This window comes from Planococcus citri, chromosome 2 (assembly GCF_950023065.1).
Source record: "Planococcus citri chromosome 2, ihPlaCitr1.1, whole genome shotgun sequence".
In the NCBI taxonomy this organism is placed as follows: Eukaryota; Metazoa; Arthropoda; class Insecta; order Hemiptera; family Pseudococcidae; genus Planococcus; species Planococcus citri.
In genome coordinates, this window is record NC_088678.1 from 32,577,461 (window position 1) to 32,596,546 (window position 19,086).

The window sequence follows — 19,086 nt, forward strand, 5'->3', positions numbered from 1 at the left end:
GACAAACTCGAAATTTTCTCTCCCCATTTTACTTTCATTTTCTATAATAATGCAAGGGGAAGAAAATTTGTGGCAGAATGGGCTAAAATAGAAGAGGCTGGAAAAGTGTACATTACCTATTAAACTTTCATTTTTTTGTTGTTTTTTTTACTATTGTTGAAAAATTTGAATAACAAAGGGTTAGTAAGGTAAGTACCTACATTTTCAATGTTCATTTCATTTTGTTTCCTCAAAATCAAAATTTCAGCTGCCTTTTGGCGAATTTTTGAAAATGGTGAAAATTAGTTTGCTGCGTTAGTTTTCAACAAAAAGAGTGAAAATATACACATAAAAATTTGAAACTTGGCTTGCATACTAAAGTTGCCCCCTTCGCCAATCGATCCACCACTTTCCGGCCAATTTGGAACCTCTAACAAAAGTTGACTTTTCCCCAACAATTTAAAAGGGGAAATATTTTTTGCACGACGAAAAAGGGCGTCATCACGACAAGCATTTTTTCGTTCATAAAAGATGAATGAACGACGAAAAATGATGAAGTTCCACGCCAGATGACGCCCGACAATAAAGTATTTATGAACGACTACGACTTAATAACGAGATAAGCAGTATTCACGACAAAATAATTTCATACACGACAGAACATTATCAGTTCAATTACAATTACATTTTGTACAAATTTTGACAAATAATCAATTGAGGGTTTCTTTCAAAAAAATAAAATTTGAGTGAAATTGTAACTCAGTAGAAGAGAACCAAATTGGCCTAAGCGAAGCGAAGGCAAAAGCTTAGGAAAAAAATGAGAATTTTGAGGATAGATTGGAGATTTTGTCGGCAAATGAACAATAATTAAATACGTACATGATTGTGAAAAATTTGAATTTTTGAAAACTGAAACTAAAATATTGTTGGAACTTTTGTATTTTACTAACTTTCTTGAATTTCTCACAATTTCCCAAGTTTTTCCTACTTTTGCGGAACTAGACGGGGGCAAATTGTCTCCCCTTAGCCCCCTTTCGCTTCGTCCATGAGGTCAAAAGAGGAAGAGGAGTCGCCCATCAAAGTCCACAAAACATTACTTCTATAAACAGCAATTTTTTACATACCTACTTCGTTTTTTTTGGTATACTTTTAATATTTTTTAAACGTTTATTTCTGTCGGTGAAATGCCTGTTTTTGATAGAAAAATTTTGTCGTGCATTGCCTTATATAGCAGTTGAAAGTAATAAAATGTCGTGAATTTTTTAATTCGTCGTTTGATACATTATTTTGTCGTTGGAGTACCTTTTATGTCGTGGTAAGCTCTTTATTGTCGGGAGTTTCCAATTTAGTCGTGGTAATGATTTTTTTGGCGTGAAAGTGCCTATGCTTGTCGTGCTGACGCCCTTTTTTGTCGTGGTATTAAATCACACCCAATTTAAAATCGCTAATTTTACCATAACTTCGACCTTCTAAATCGATCATACAAGTGAATCGCAAATCTGAAGTGACGATGTTAAAAAGTGCATATTTTTAGATGACAATTTTTTTTTTTTCAAAATCAATTTTTGAAACAAATTACCTACCTACTTTGAACTCCGTCTACCTATAGGTACCTCCTTAAATTTAAATACCAAATCGACTGCAATAAGTATTTTCGATTCAATCTGGAGCCTCTATTAAAAGTTTGATTATTTCTCCAGTAATTTCAAATCTCTCGCAACACTGCTCCGAAAACAAGGACATAATTTCATACTAAAATAACAAAAAATGAGATGTGTTTCATTTTTTTAAAAAAATGTTTCAAATTTTAATATTGATAGGTAGCTCAGTAGGTGCCTACTTTGATGAAAATAGAAATTCTAAGAAAATGAATCCTAGGTATACATACCTTTTGAAAAATTCCTTCGCTACTTTATTTTGAAATTTCGTTTAAATTTTTCAAAAAATTTCAAGAGCTTCGATAACTAATTTTTTGTTATGCTTTTCTCTCGTATTTTTTCTCTCCAACCAACTGATTACAAGTGGTATATTGGTGGTCACATTTTAAAAATGAACTCGCACAGAAAAAAAAACACTCACCGTAAAATGAAAATGTTTCGAAGCAACAAGCTGTTAAAATTACCTTACTACGTGTTTTTTTTGTGTTCTATCCGCTCAATAAATAACCAACAGTTTATTTTTTAATTACGGTCGCCAATAACGAGAGAACAAAACGATACTATGGCAGGTACTTATAAAGTAACAATGAAAAACCACCTTCGTATTTTATACTACATACGTTTACCTACCTATACATATAGGTAAATAGATAATATTTTACATGTGCACATTTTTCATATCACAACTGTACCGTGAATTCCGTACGTTTTTAAGGTCATAAAGTGGGCGATATAGAGTTACGCGTATACGCGTATTTTTAACGTCACGCGGTAAAAGCTTTCTATTTTGAATCACCCTAACATCTTGGTTTTGGCGTTGGGCAAATTGCGGCTATTTCAAATAAATACCGTGTAAAAGCTCTATAATCTTCGATCTTGTGTATAACATTCAGCAACATGTATCCGTGAAGAAAAAACTTTTGTTGGCACTGAATTATAGTTATTTTTATTGGAAGCGATGTTTATGTATTGTAATTTATTTGAAGGCGCGAGCAAGGTTTCTTTGTAACATTAACACGATGGGAAATTTTTTTTATCTCGAGGTACCTACATAGAAGGAGAAGGTGGATAATCTTTGTACACCTCAAGTCGTAGGTTCACTCATTGTACTCCCTATACTCGCTAGCGTAAAATTACTACACTTTTTATAGGTACCTACGATGAAACCTTTTCAGCTTTCGCCCCCCCCCCATTCTCTTGTATTTTATACTTAGATATGGAAGGTGACGAAAAAGAGGAACGTAGGTAATTTAAAATCAGCGATTAATGGTAACGATTACGTTCGATAATAATAATGTATACCTAGAGTAGATTTTATAATGTAAATGTAAACACCACTGTGATCAGCAGCCATTTGAATTTTATAATGTGCATTAAGAACCCCTCTTTTATTAGTACATAATACTCCTCCCTTCAATCCCCCGATTGTTTTGAAAATACGAGTATACGACGCGACATGATCATTTGTTACGTGGACCTTGAGAAATGAAATAGGTAGTTTTAAATTTCATAACCGACGTAAAATTCCCGATCAATTTTTATTATCTCGTTTCCACGAAGCGCAAACTATAAACTACATCCATCGAGTCGCACAGCCGACTGAATTCACGTTGCCATTTTTCAAAACTACCAAGATTATTTAAAATGCGAATATTTAACGCAGCAAGCGGTCTCAAAGGAGTTCTGATGTGGAGAATCAGCTCAAACATACGATGTAACAGCATTAATACACGCTATGAACTGTTCGAGCTGACTAGTTCTTTTTTTCCCTCTCGATATTTTATCATTCAGGAAGTTTAACCCTGAAGGATTTGTTTGATTTGTTGCTATAGCCAAACTTATGTTGGAATTCTAAATTTGCCATGTGAGATAGGTCGAGGGGGAGGGGTGGAAGAGGAAAAGGTGAAACCATCTTATCAGCTCTTTTGGTGTGATTGCGAGTTTGTAAAATTGACGAGAAATTACAGCATTTCGTTATGCTTCGTGTTTCAATAGCTTACAGATTAAGTAAATATTCCAAATTTTTACACTTTACCAAATTTTATTTTTCCAGGATCAAAAACATGAAAAGCTCTTTTCTTGCCTTCCATGCACATTGAGGTGGATGGAGGAAAAAAGGTCGGAAGATATTCGACAAAATTCAGTGAAAACTTTAATTTTGAGTTGAAACTCACTCAATAAAATGTTAGTTTCACTGTTTCAGACCGGAGGTGCCTCGAAAAGGAAGATATGAATCCATTTGTAAAGAGAGTGGAATTTTTCAAAAAAAATTCTGTTTTTCGCGCTCTAATTCCCATCCAACTTGCTTTGAGAAAAATGATCTAAAAGTATGTAGTTCAAAAATGTGTTTACCTAGATATGCATTAGAGATTCGACGTCGATTTAGGCCATTGCTAATTTGCTATCAAAATTCAAGACCACTATAGGCTTCTACTGAGTGATTGAAAGTTCGAAAAACGCTTATTTTGGGGATGAATTCGATGTTTGAAACGTATTTCCTTCTCAAATATTTCCCATTAATCATGTAAAAACATCGAAAGATATCTACGAGTATATTTCAGAATCTGGGGAAATATTTCAGGCCCACCAATTCCAAAAAATCAAGAAAAATGTCTGAAAGTTATTCACGTTTTTTGAAATTGGCAATAATGCCCAAAAAATTGGCATCACTGTATTCTGAAATATCTATTCTTCCTGTTTCAGAACACTGATGTCATTTTTGACAATTATAAAATTATGCGAAATATAGTAGAAGCCTAAAAGTGGTCTTGGATTTTCAAGGAAATGACCTAGGTCAATATGAATCAGAATCTCACAAATTATATATTGTGTAGCAGGGCTATTTCTCTCAAAGCAGATTGGGTTTGGGTTAGAGCGAAATTACCACAATTATTTTGAAAATGCCTCTTCTTCGAGTACGCATATCTCTTTTTCGGGGCTCCTCCAAAGCTAAAAATTTCTCTTGGTGACTTTCAACTTGAAATGAAGGTCTATACCTACTGAATTTGGTAAAAATTCTTCAACTTTATTGTTTCGTGATCCGGCAAAATTTCAGCCACTTGAGTCTATTTTTCAGATTTTAAGGGGCTCTAAAAAAAAGTATTAATCAATTTTCAGGCTAAAGACGAGAATAACTAAAAATTTACATTATTGAGCTCAACTGTGTGTAAGTAAAGACCTACCCAATTTTTGACTCCCAAATCGATTGTAAGCAGTTTTAAACAATTTTGGAGCCTCCACTACCTCTAGCGAATTTGAAAATTTTAACTTACACAAACTGTCACCTAAAACTGAATTTTAAGGTTCTAAATCACGCTGAAGCTTCCAACATATTTTTAGAAATTCAACTTTCCAAAAAAAAGCTCCCATAATGACTCTGCAGATACAAAATGAGGTGTGAGAAAAAATTCAGTCGTTTTTGTCAAGTAAGTAGGTACCTACACTGTTTCTTTCATTTGTTTTTTGTTTGGGTAGATTTTAGGGTGTTTTTGGCAGACTAGAATATCTAAAACAGTGATGGAGCCTCCAGGATAGCTTTGAACTGCCTCCAATTGATTCGCAAAATTTAAAATTCAGTGCTAACTAAATTTTGACTTGCTATCCAAATCAGAAAAAATTTATATGAAATTTTTCATCTTGAAAAATTTTCTGGAGGTTCTAACACTGATCATAATGTCTCAAAGCCAATGTATGAGAAGAGGGAGAAGGATCAAAATGATGTGCCCATGATGAATTTCGTACCCATTTGATTGCCATATTTTTTTTATGATATCCTAATGTTGAAGGGAAGTCTGAAATTGAAAAAAATATAAATAAACAATTTCCTCTATTTTGACCAGAGAATATTTTGAATGCGAATTTCAAGTCGTACGTCTACGTATGTCGTATATGAACAAAAATGAACTATTTTATGCATAATTAGCAAATTAAAGAAGAAGAACAAACGAATTTGAACGCATTTAGAATCTGACACCGACATTTGGACCACAGCAGGGAAAACTGCAGGAAGAGGGAATATAGTCATTTAACATTCGCACTCGACGGTTTTTTGTTTGGAGCACGCCGTATACTTGACAAATGTAAATAGATGTCTCTAAAACGTTAATTTATTCAGTCATCGAGCAAGTTTTCGACATGTAAATTATTAAGCAGAAAGGTAAATTGTGTGATATATTTGCCAAGCAAATTGATTCATCATTTTAGTCGTTTAAATGATAAAGGTTCGGTACGTCATTTAACGCGATCAAACGCTTATTTCTACTTCTCATCAAATATTTACGTTGGATGATTGAATAATTTAGGCACGTCCAACGAACGAAACAACTTTTTATAAAGGCCTCCTACAGGCTCGAGTCGATTGTCATTTTATATATAACTGTTGCTTCGTGAAATACTCGTACTTTTCAACGCGTCGACTGCGATTTATTCGTCGGTGATGCGAGAAAAAGGAGATGATTTTTACAAAAAGCTGCGAGCTATTGCTCTTTAAAATTGATATTAAATCAAGTATAAATGGATAAAGAATATGAAAAGCTCAGCTATTATTTTTCTTCTGTATTTTTTCGTTTCCACTTCTAAAAAAAAAAGAGCCGGATGAGGTGAATGCGTAATATAGACGCGAAATTTTGACGTCAATGGTTTATAACTTAAAAATCTCCCAAAATGTTGAATTTTTTTAATTTTAAAAATTTTAACCTTGAAATTTTTTAAATTGCATTTATGCATAAGCTGATCTAGCTAAACTTATTTACGAGCAATTAAATTTAAAAAATTGAAAAAATTAAAAAAAAATTGGTAAAAATTGAAAAAAAAAATTGACTTTAATTATGTACTAAAAAAATCCGCGACTAATTTAAAAAAAATAAAATAATTACTTACACCTATTACGACGTACAAACGTATAAAATCATTTCGTACACGGAATTAAGCGAAGGCGGTCGAAATTTAACTGTCGCAAAGCGCATCTTGAACGGTACTGAAACATTGATGCGAATTCCTATGTACAGACTATCTCAATGTGGTAACCATGGCTTTAAACCCATGCGCCTGATACTGGAATTGCTTTATATACAAAGAACATAAATCATACTCGAAGTACGGTTACCCCCTTTTCGACAAACCATGCTATATCTTTTTTTTCTTCTGTTGCGCTCTCTGTACCTGTTTATAATAACGTCTTCCGTGAGTGAAATATTACAAGGTAGTCGGACTATTTGAATGGAATATAATTTGCCAAATTTTTCTTCAAGTTGACATTTTAGATTGCAAATACGAGATTATTGCTTGAAAGATGTGTGTAGTTAGCTGTCTTAGAAGGCAAATTTTCGACGTATTAACGTAGGTAGGCTACATCAAATGTTTTCTATTTTTGGTTACCAAAAAATTACGTATTTTCACAGATTGGTCGCGTATTATGCAGGTATAGGCTACGTAAATTTTATTATTTCTTAAACGTAAGAAAAAAAGCCCTAGGTAACGCAATTGCGTAGGATTTTGTACTTTTGCAATGGATGAAAAGGAAAAAAAATTGGGTAGAAATCAAATCTGTATTCTATGAGCACGATATCGTTATAATTTTCTACTTTGCGATGATTTTTTCCCCACAATCTTGAATTTTTTTTCGAACCATTCGAGTTTCACATTTCAATGTATTTTTACTCTGATCCTGTAGAATTTTTTCAGAGTTCAACGCCTTTATGCTTGCCAATTTTTTCCTGTGTAACTTTAACATCGCGTTGTTGGGTTTTTATAACTTTTTTTTTTATTTTTACAAGAAACCCAAACCTTTTTGGAAAGCAATATGTCTGCCTAAATTTTTTTCCATTTCATCGGCGTTATTTTTTGCACATGTGTATTAATTTCACTTAAAGTTTAACGACCTGATGAAATTGCCAATATTTTTTTTCTAACAAAGTAAAGGAAAATTTTAGTGATTTTAGTTACAATTTTGCAGTCATTTCAAATACATATGTACTTGATATAGAATTTTCGCAAAATTACTTTCTATTTTTTACGTAAATCCTAATCAAGTACTTTCTTAATGTTTTCAAAAATTTTTTGATTTTCAGGCATTGCTCAATTTTGCGGATTCATAGACAGTAGGTAAAAATGTTGAAAAAAGTTTCTGCTGGGTGCAATCCCTAATTCTTATCAACGGGCTGAAATTCTTTTTTGTTATATGTATTTAAAAAATTAGCCAAGATTCACAAGTGTCCTAAAATTTTTATATAACCAATTCCTCAAAGGTCCTTCAAAGTTGAAAACTCGTCATATCAGTAGCTGGGTTGTAAATTTTTATATACCACGTAACTCTCACTTTTGAGATAAAAAAAATCAATAACTTGCCAAAACACTTAAAAATTATTTTCTGACATTTTGTCCGACCTTTGAACACTTGGGAAAATCTTGTTGAAATCTTTAAATTACGTCAGAAATTGTGAAAAAAATGACCAATGTCTGATATCTCACTTTCGAAAATTTGAAAAAAAATGTGATGAATTCTTTGACACATATAGGATATAGGTAGGCTATGTTAGATTTCAAAACGCAAAAAATTCCTAATTTATGACAGTTTCAATTTTACTCAAGTAACTTATACCTACCTACTACTTTTTGATGAATTTTAAAAAATCAATAAATTGCCAAAATTATGTCAAGTTCTCAAAAATTACTTCCTGACATTCTGCTAGGCAATGCTACTCAAAAAATCCTGAAAAAACTGTAGATGATAGAAAACATACTCTTTTTTTAGTGTTTTTAATTACCAGATTATTACACACCCTTCGTAAGGAGGTTTATGTGGAATTCGCTAAGTTATGTTTTTTGATTAAGGTGATGGCTGAAAAAATGAACATTTTTTTTACAAGGATGTGTTTTTTGTGTCAAGGATTTTTCTAAAATTTGTGTGACGCTAATTTTGATGAAACTACATATTTAGACGCTGAATCAGGTCACCCTGCTATTTGAAAATTGTGATAAAATTCAGTATCTAGGTAGATTTCTCAGTATAATAATTATGTAATTACCAGGCTTGTACATAGAAAAAATGTAAAAAACATTTGACCCATTATAGATAATTCTGGGAGATAACTTACTGGTAATTTTTTGGTAAATAATTGGTCTTTTTTGGTAAATTACTGGTAATTTTCTAGTAAAATAATGGTAATTTTTTTGGTAAAAAACTGGTCATTTTTTTGTAAATTACTGGTAATGTTTTGGTGAATTATAAGTAATTTTTGGTAAATTATTGGTAATTTTTTTGTAAATTACTGGTAATTTTTTGATAAATTACTGGTAATTTTTTGATAAATTACTGGTAATTTTTTGGTAAATTACTGGTAATTTTTTGGTAAATTACTGGTAATTTTTTGGTAAATTACTGGTAATTTTTTGGTAAATTACTGGTAATTTTTTGGTAAATTACTGGTAATTTTTTGGTAAATTACTGGTAATTTTTTGGTAAATTACTGGTAATTTTTTGGTAAATTACTGGTAATTTTTTGGTAAATTACTGGTAAATTTTTGGTAAATAACTGGTAATTTTTTGGTAAATTACTGGTAATTTTTTGGCAAATTACTGGTAATTTTTTTTGTAAATTACTGGTAATTTTCTGGTAAATTACTGGCAATTTTTTGATAAACTACTGGTAATTTTTTGGTAAATTACTGGTAATTTTTTCTGTAAACTGCTAATAATTTTTTGATAAATTACTAAAAATTTCTTTGGTAAATTAATGGATATTTTTTTGGTTGATCACTGGTACTTTTTTTGTAGATAGGGAACTGGTAATAATTTTTTTTTTTGGTAAATTACTGGTAGCTTTTCGGTAAATTACTCGTAACTTTTTGGTAAACTACTGATATGTTTCAATGCTTGCTGTGCTAGAGGCCAGAGCCTTTCATTACAACCTTGAGCCTTGTTTGAGGTCCTTTCTAAGCCCACCTATTCTTTTCTAGTCATGTGAGAGATCTAAACATCTACATAGGTGGTCTATTCGCAAGACTGTTGAAAATTCACCAAGTTTATACCTATCTACATTTTATTTAATATTACCTACTTTTATAATATTTTTTGTCATATTTTCAACTTGGCTTATTGTTAAAAATTAAATTTTCCGACTGTGAAGCTTTATGTTACAAAAACGAACTTGCATACCGAATTTTATTTTTTGCGAAGTCGAGTAGGTGAAAAATTCACGTTGTAGAATCGGTTGAAGAATTATCATTCGCTACGAAGTGGAAATTTGCCGAACAAAATTACGAATATTGTTTCACAAGAGACGACATCGGTGTAAAATATTAAAAAAGATTTATGTTCTAACAAAAGAAACACGATAAAAAATGCTCTTTGACCCGACATTATTATTTTTTCCCCCGTTCTTCTTGTGATACCTACTTGTGAGCGTTGAAAACAACGTGGAAATTATTTTTACGTCATTCATGCGAATAATGAAACGCTTACCTTGCACTTTTCATATTCCAATCAACGCCTTTCAACTGCTTACATACGCGCCGCGTCTAAGAAAGGTATAAAAAGAGAACTCGGCGGTGTACCTTGTCGCGCTGCTGCACATCTTGTTATTTATGAAAATTATTCAACCGTAGCTCGACTCACGCGTATATATACCTGAAACAATAACACAACTCGGTAAAGTTTAAAGCCTTAAGTGTTTCGGTGAAATTTTCAAAAACCTACTTCGGAAACTTTGCACGCGACGAGAAACAATAAATAAAAACACGTATGACTTATAAAAGGTGCTATGAGTGAAAAAAAAACTTGCTTTTTCATACAGCACAGTGTTGTCAACGTAAAACAATAATACGGTGAATGTTTCATATCACATGCTCGCGCCTATACAGATAGTGACGCAGGACACACTATAAACTAAAGTTTTCTATTGTACCTTTTAGAGCTCTTGTGAAAAAGATTGAGCATATGAAAGTAGTAAGGTATTCCTTTTTATTTCGGCATAATTCATTTTTCCAGGCGTACTCTGTAGGTATAATTTCACGAGCTGGACGTGGCTCTAGGATCTACATTTTCCATTTTGCTTTATAAAAATCTAAAGAGGGTAATGTGGAAATTGTAAAATAAGCTTATCTACAGGGTGTCACCTGATGGAAAGATATGGGATGGTAATGAAATGTTGATAGGTAGGTAGGTGGAAAAGCAGAAATGCTCGATATATAGCTGACTAAAAAATTGTAAATTTTCACTTTCGAACAGTGGTTTTTCTAAGGAATTGACAGGTGCTACGAAAGACGATTTTAAAAACCATTTGGGGGGGATTTGTATGTAGTTTCTGACCTAAGCACTCTGGATTTTCAATGAATTGAATACCATGAATGTGAACTGTGGCTTCTTCCTGTACTGAAATGGAAAAAACAGTGACAGAACAGGTATGGGAGGGGGTATGACATTCTGTAAATCTCCTATCTTTTCACTCTATTGGGAGCTTCTGAGCAAACTCTCACATTTCAGCAGATGAAATAAATTCTAGGCTCGTAATATCTGAGAAGTTTGATGAAATTATACCCTTCTATACGTTACTTGAATTAGGTAGATACATATCTACCTTTCAAAAACAATTTTTCTTAAAGCACGTTTCTTGGAAAAATTTTGGAACAAGATTTAATAAATGCATGGCGGATTTTCCAATAACTATAGGTAACTAAGATAACTCAAAAGGAGAATTAATTTCACGAGAAAAATTTAAATCAAAACCTCATAGTACGTACCTACTTATTTCATTTCATAAAATTAACGTTCAAAATATCACGAATCTAAAACCTTCCTCTACGAGCAATGCTGGTTAGTTCATTCCAGCGTTTCGCATGACACTCGGCCTAGAGATTTCTTACATCGAAGCAACGGAAAAACTTCACAAAAACCTACGTCACGACGTTCATCCTAATTAAGTTAATGCACAGTAAGTATTCGTTAAACCTAACGACAAATTTACCTGGATATTTTCACCTACGCTTTTTCGAAATGAGGAGTTTTTATTTTTATAGGAGATCTACAGTTTTATGTAGGTATGGTTCTATGAAGTAGAAGGAATATCAATCTACAAAAAAAATAAAATAAATAAACCAAATTATAGTGTTGTTGCGGCTGTTTTTTTTTTTTTTTTTTTTTTTTTTAATAAAAATATTTGAAATTGTATTTAATTAAAGGTGAAGTGAATTGATCGCCGAATAAAAATTAGCATGAATTAGAATTTATAAAACTAAAATCTAGATTCCTAAGTAGTCGAGTAGCTGAAAAAAGGTGCGGCCTCGAGCTGGTAGAATCTGATTTTGTTAAAATGGTGTGTAATCGGTTGAGTGGTGGGTCAATCATTAACAAGCTCCAATCATTTTTATACCAGCTGAAGTTAATTTGAACAGTTTATATAGCACTTTTTGAAAATCTAGAATATCCAAAATGTATCTCAGTGCCTGAAGTTTTCAGAATATGGCTCAAAACCACCTACAATAGATTCAGCATGTTGAAATTAGGGTACTAAGAATTTCATGGGGTAAAATTTTTGGGAGTTTCAACTTTCAAAAAGCTGCTGAAGACCCAGAACTGTTCAAAATGGCTTAAAACCATCTCCAATCGATTTGGGTGGTTGAAAATGAGGTATAATGTACCTACCTATATGCCAAAATTTCAGTTTTCCAGGTTAATTTGGTTATGTTGTAAGACTGTACTATATAAGCACAAATGAGATATGGTGGAAGGATGAGAATAATTCCTTAACGGAGTGAAAGATTAAAAATATCCTTATGTACGAATATTTTCAATACCAAGAAGAAACCATTTACTTATCCCTTGCTAGCTCAACTTATACCACATAAGTGTCATTTATGTCAACATAATAAACAGATCTATGTATCAATTAGGCTCATGGATTCGCGAAATAATTAAAACACAGATTCGTTTCACCAATGTAATTGTTGTAGTCAAATCACATAAGGTCTCTTAAATACATGGTGATTTGGATAAGACGAGAAAAATTAAAACCACGTATTCTACTCATAAATAGGAGTAAAAAATGTTGCATACACCATGGACCAAAACCTCTTCATTTCGGAGTTATTGACCTTTAAAGGGGGCCAGTTGTTTTCTTAAAATTGGCCGTTTCGGCGTCTCTGTTGAAAATTTTGAGGGGAGGGGGGTAGGTGGTGGAAAAAGTGAAGTGAGATCTCAGAAATGTAGTCTCATTTTTTTCTGTTTTGGTCCATAACTTGATGTTTTGAAGTCAGAAATGTGTTTTCTTAGATGAAAAACAATCAAAACTTGAAGTTCAATTAAATTATTTCGAAATTGTATTAATTAATGCGGTAGTAGGTACTTCTCATTCAACACTCATTAAACTTCAATTTTTCTTTTTTGGTCCATTGGATGCTGAATCGTCAAATTTTTCGATTTTGACAAACTTTCCAATTTTTTAGAAACTCAACCAATATGTTCACTTTCGCAACATAAGTAGGAAATCGTGACTGGAACACTTTTTGATGACACTCTGATTTGAGCTATGTAATAATGCATCTCACTACTCGTAACACATAAGGGAAATGTAAAAACGGTGTTGCCATATTTTATACAACTTTAATTGCAAATTGTATCTCAGTAAGGGTTGGTTTTTCAAAATTTTTGCAAAGGAAATTTTTTCTCAATTTGACGAGTAGAATATGTGGTTTTAATTTTTCAGGTCTTAACTAAATCATCCTGTATAAGGTTTTTTAGAAAAATGTACACATTCACTGCTATAAACAAGATTAAGAGAATATGCTGTGTATGATTGTATAATCACGTGTCAAAATCACATTAACTATTCCTGCAAAGGAGATTGAATTTAACTTATAATTATTGAAGTACACATTTACTCTCCCTAGCCGCTATTTATACTAAGGCAGAGGACTAAATGCTCAATCCAACGATTCATAGATCGCTTAGGTTGTTTGTCCTTTGTGGTAGATGCGTGAGTCGGAACGGTCCTAACTTAGGACCGTTCCGACTCACGCATCTACCACAAAGAACAAACAAGAAGTGATCTCAATATCGAATCTATCTAAAGTTATACCTGTAGTTTTGGGTCAATCTTGAGAGATTATCAGCTAGCGCCATGTTATCAAATAAGTATAGGAAATATAAGAATATTATTAAGAATGTGAATCCCACTGATTCTCGAGTACACCCTTCGAATTCGCGAGTACTTGCTTCTTACCTTTTTAATCAAACAATCCCCAGCCCACCCCAGGAAGTTGTCAAAACCTAAAGAATCGAATTATCGATACTGAAATGATCTCACCAACTTAAGGATGCCACCTTACAATGTTTTGATTTTTTGCATTCTTGATCCAAAATTTCGAAAAATTCATCAAGAATCGAAAAATGCATTTTATCCCCTAAAAATTGAAATTTCAGCTGTTAATGTATTCTTGCATGCTGTTTCGATTTAACGTTGACAATTCAAAAATTTCTCTGCCTTTTGGAATGCCTACCTTGTTATAGATATCAAGTTTTCATGAGCCACATTTGAAGTTTTCCAAAATTGATAAAAAATTAAAAAATAAAACCACCCACCTCTGTGGATTTTTATGGACTCAGACTTTAATTTTTTGGTGATATAAATATCCATTTTGTTAGGTAACATAATTTCTCATTCAATATATACTTAAGTAAGTATATGCATAATAAATGAAAATGAAAATAAAAAATTAAATAAAATGAAAAAAAGATAGTGTTTTATTCTATTGAATTTCAGTCTTTATGCAAGCATCCATTTCCATTGTACCTAGAACTTTGGAAACTAAACCTTATGATTCATAATGAGTAAGTAACACTTCACTATTTTCGCCAATTAAAATTTTCACAATTTTCATAATAAATTTCTAGTTCGTTGAAGATTTTTGATTGCATAAAAGAAATCGTCCACAATTCCACATAGGTACCTACCTAAAATGCAAGTTCATCATTCGCGGAAACTCTTCTCTGCCTTTTCTCCTCCATTCGTTGATCCATTCTTTTAATATAATACTCGTACCTTCTCGCTCCAGAGATTATTATTTTTCATACTTACTTGTAATAAAATGCGCTGACCCTCTCGTCGAATGAATTAAACTCGAAATACGATAAGTGTAATTCCAAATGTAGGTACTCGAATCGTGTCTTTTAATACTTACGTACCTACTGTTGTATTTTAAACTCACCTCGATGTTTTTACAAACGTAATAACGTATCAGACATTATACCTACTAATAAGTATAAAAAGAAATCCCAAAAGAACGTATTCTACGAGCTCATCTTGTTCACAAATGAAACACAGATACTCAAAAGTTATATGCATCGTACTGTACGTAACATACCTATCGCATTTATATGAGTTCGTGTACCTATCCGAGTAAACAAGACGACATTAAGTCGTTTTAATTACCTCGAAAATGAACCATTAATTGCGCCAGCGAAATGTAGGTATTCAATTTAACGCGTAGGAATATAACCCAGATGAGTATGTGTCGAATTGGAAGAAAATTCGCGACAACGATGACGTTCAAATGAAATATTTGTCGCATGGCGCGATAACAAAGCGCCAAAAATTATAACTGAACCGAGCACTACAATGTGGAAATAGCTGCAGGTTAGTTGTAGGTGTTCGGTTTAACATTTAACATCTCTTATTAATGTAGTCGACTATGAATATCTCGCAGCTTTGTTCCAATTCCAAATGTAGAACGAAATATGAATTTCATTGTCACCTTAGCTCTCTCAGCAGATGGAAAAATTATCATTTTAATCAAATTTCGTTCCGCGGCGGTGTTCCGATCTCTTATGCGAGACAAGAAAATCTGCGACATGGTTAATCTGTTGAAATGTCGTCAACTTTTTTGGAGGTGCTTTCATTGTTAGACAACGACAACGCGCGCGAGTAGGTATGAACTTGAAAAAGAATAATATCGCTTGTTTCTAATACCCTTTAAAATATATTTGCTTTTAAGATGGAAACGTCCAAGTTGTTCAAATATACTCGTAACACCAAGAGGGGCGAATTTGTTATACGAAAATACTCTTACTGTAAGATGAATAAGCATAATTCTAAACACCACAGACAAACTTAGCAAGATGATGAATTTAAGCACTAAAAATGACTATACCGATTGTGCTCATCTGTCTGTGTAGGTATATATAAGTACGTATATTTTACGCAATTAATCTTCTAATATTAATATTTCGTTCACGTATTGCGTAAAGTAAACTCTAACGAAATTTCCCTCCTATGGTAAGATAGGTAGTACCTACCTACAGATATACTGCGGGTGGAAAAGAGAAAAAATATATGCAAACAAAATTAACGTACCTACACCTTCGCGTTAATTAATTTCCGAGCTAATACTCATAAGATTAACGAGTTAAAAGAAAATCGAACATCATAATGGTATCAGCAGCTTTTAATTAATTCGCTCAAACTAATAATTTTCAGCTAAAGAATTGAGAAAAAATTCGTAGGAATTTCAATTACCGAACTGAATTCTAATTGATTCTGGAAGTAGGAAAAATTGCACGCAGTTTGCAGAAATAAGGGGAGTTGAAAGTTAATTTCTAGGCGTTTATTCACTCTCAAAGATGTGGCTGGTTATTTCGACGCCATGGATATTGACAACAATACTGTCTTATTATTGATACTGAAGATTTAATCTAAATGTTTAGAATAAAGGATTTGCTTTTTTTGCTATCAACTTGATGATGAAAATATCGTTGTTAGGAACTCTACAATTCTGCATGATTTTTTGCAAATTCTCATTCAAACAAAACGTCAGAAAGTCGTATACATATTTAATGTTTTCAATTCCCCCCTTCACTATTACATACGATAAAAAAAAGTGAAATTTGGTCCCTCTCAGCTTCTAAACATAATTTTATTTATTGAAAGATTAATTTCATACTTAAGTATTTATCAGTCAGGCACCTTGATTTTAATGATTTTTCAAGTTTTATTGTAACATGGATGAGTTGAACTAGCCAAGATTATTTCTTGGAGGACCAAGGTCACTTTTGGCTTAAATGGCCTATTGTTATGGTGAAATAATGAAACATCCACCAAGTAAGGAGGGGGTTTCTCGAAGAGAAGTCATTTAAAAGAACTTTGAAAGAAGACTGATTTTTTTTTTTTTAATCCTAATTTGTTCAATTTTTAATTCCTCCAACTTTAGGGATCTTTATTTTGGTTAACAACATCGTTAGAGGTTACTGAAGGAAGTTTTTTTTTTTTTTTGAAAAAAAAAATCATCTACTTACCTACATAGAAGTATTCTGCTCAAAGATGAAAATTTTTCAAATAAGTGTACCTATACAGACATCAATTTTCATCTTTTTCAATATTTTTCAACTTCGAGATGAGCTTATCATGCAAGTGGAGGTGGACCCACATCATTTGGAGGACCAATGGAGGGGTCTTCTTGAAAATGTGGTTATTTGAAAGTACTCTGCCTAGAAATGAAAAATCATTTTCCAAATACATGTACAGATGATATCAATTTTTCATTTTTTTAAAATTATTTTTTTCGACTTAGAGGGGCTTTATATGTAGCCTATAAGGGAATCAACATCAATCAATCAATCAATCAATTAAGTTTATTCTTGCAATGGGCAGCTGTGCTGCGTTTACAAAGTCAACTTAAATTCAAGTGATGTAGGTACAGTATTTCAAATAAATATGTTTAAGGGTAAATATAGATAAATACTACTAATGATACTAACATTAAAATTTAAATGAAATAAAAGTATACACGTAAATAATAGGAAACAATACATTTCAGAGCAAACAAAATTTACCATGATTTTACTCCAGCTGCATCAACTCATCAATGCTGTAGAATGTACATATCCCTGTAACCCTTTTTTGAGTTTATTTTTGAACAGTTTACCAGATGTCAGAGATTTGAATTCCTGAGGGATTTTATTGTATATTTTGGAAGCCATATAAAATCAACATTATTCTGCATAAGTATTTTTTGTCCTTAAATTTTCACTTATTGCCAAATTTCGATGTCTTGTATCATAGGTATGAGAAGGTGTCTTGAGTTTTATTGTTCTGTTTTTTACCATAATACTAATTTGCAGTATGTACTGACATGGGACTGTCAGTATCTTACTTTCAATGAAGATTGATTTGCAGGATTCTCTCGGGTTTTTTCGAAACATTATTCTAATAAGTCTTTTTTGTGCTAGCAATACCCATTGACGTAGATTGTGGTTACCACTCCAAAGAGATATTCCATAGCTCATATTTGAATGAAACAGGCCATAGTATGCAATTTTAGAGTATTTAAATTTGTGATATCACGTAAATGCCGTGTATTAAGTAAGTATAGGTAGAGAGTTTTTTGATTAAATGGTCTACTTGTACTTGGTTATTCCATTTCAAGTCCGAGTCTATTATATGTAATTCCCAAAAATTTTCTGCGAAAATTAATTTTTTCAGCTCTTTTTATTATCCCCAAAGGCTCTTCCCCTATAAGATGGGTGAAAAGGCCTTTGATCCAAAATGGATTGAAAATGGTCCAAAAAGTTACCCTTGAAGTAAAAACTCTCCATACAAATTTTTGACCTCCCATCCCTTCCCCTTTTGGAGAAACTGTCCCATAAACATCAAAAATTAAATGATTTGTTTCTCGGAGGGGTGGGGGGGGTTGATGAAAAATTTTGAAAATTTCATAGATTGTGTACATCATATAGGGGTAATTTTTTGAAATTTTCCCCTCCATTTTCTTAGTTTTTCAGGGGGTTGAAAATTTTGGAGGGGGGATGACATGGCTGAATTTTTTGTCAAAACTGATGATACCCTAAGGTATACCTAACATATAATTTTCCCAAGGTCCCAAAGGAAGTACAACATGGTCAAAAAAACTAAGTTTGAAAAAAAAACATGTATCTCGTATCTCCCATACTACCGCGCGTTTTGTGAACACTGTTCCACGGGTCCATCGTGAGAAAACTCGATCTATCGCGCGCTCTCAAACTTGGATTTTTTTTTTTGATAACCCTATTGAAATACCATAATTACCATCAAAGTTTTTTTGGTGAATATTATCTAGGATGGTGTGGTCAACAACAGAGGTATATCTACAAGAATTTGCAACACCCTCCCTGACCTCCCTTCATATTTACCCCTCAAAATTGCGTTTTTCAACTTATTTCATGCTTTTTACTAACGATGAAAATTGTGAGGTACAATTTTTTAATTTATTTTTGACCCGCAAGTATCTATCATATATTATACTTTTTCGAAATTTTTGTTTTGATGCGTCATTCACGGTGAAAAATTGAAAAAAGGTGTCGTAGAGGTGGTAAAATGAGAATTTTGGTAGAATTAAATATTAATGAATGGGGTGTCGTTTCTGCATGATTCGATACCGCTGAGCACGAATATGACGTCAGATTTTCTGCTACACTAATCTCACC

At 32.6% G+C, this 19,086-nt stretch overlaps 1 protein-coding gene across 1 annotated transcript in view; it reads right to left on the bottom strand.

Moving 5' to 3' along the window:
* Positions 1-6,688, bottom strand: part of LOC135835439 (gamma-aminobutyric acid type B receptor subunit 2-like) — a 137,465-nt gene extending 130,777 nt beyond the window's left edge. Inside the window, exon 1 of the mRNA XM_065349695.1 lies at positions 6,516-6,688. The gene's annotated coding sequence lies outside the window, so the exon portion shown is untranslated. The remainder of the gene's footprint in view (positions 1-6,515) is intronic.
* Between the last annotated feature and the right edge of the window lie 12,398 nt (positions 6,689-19,086).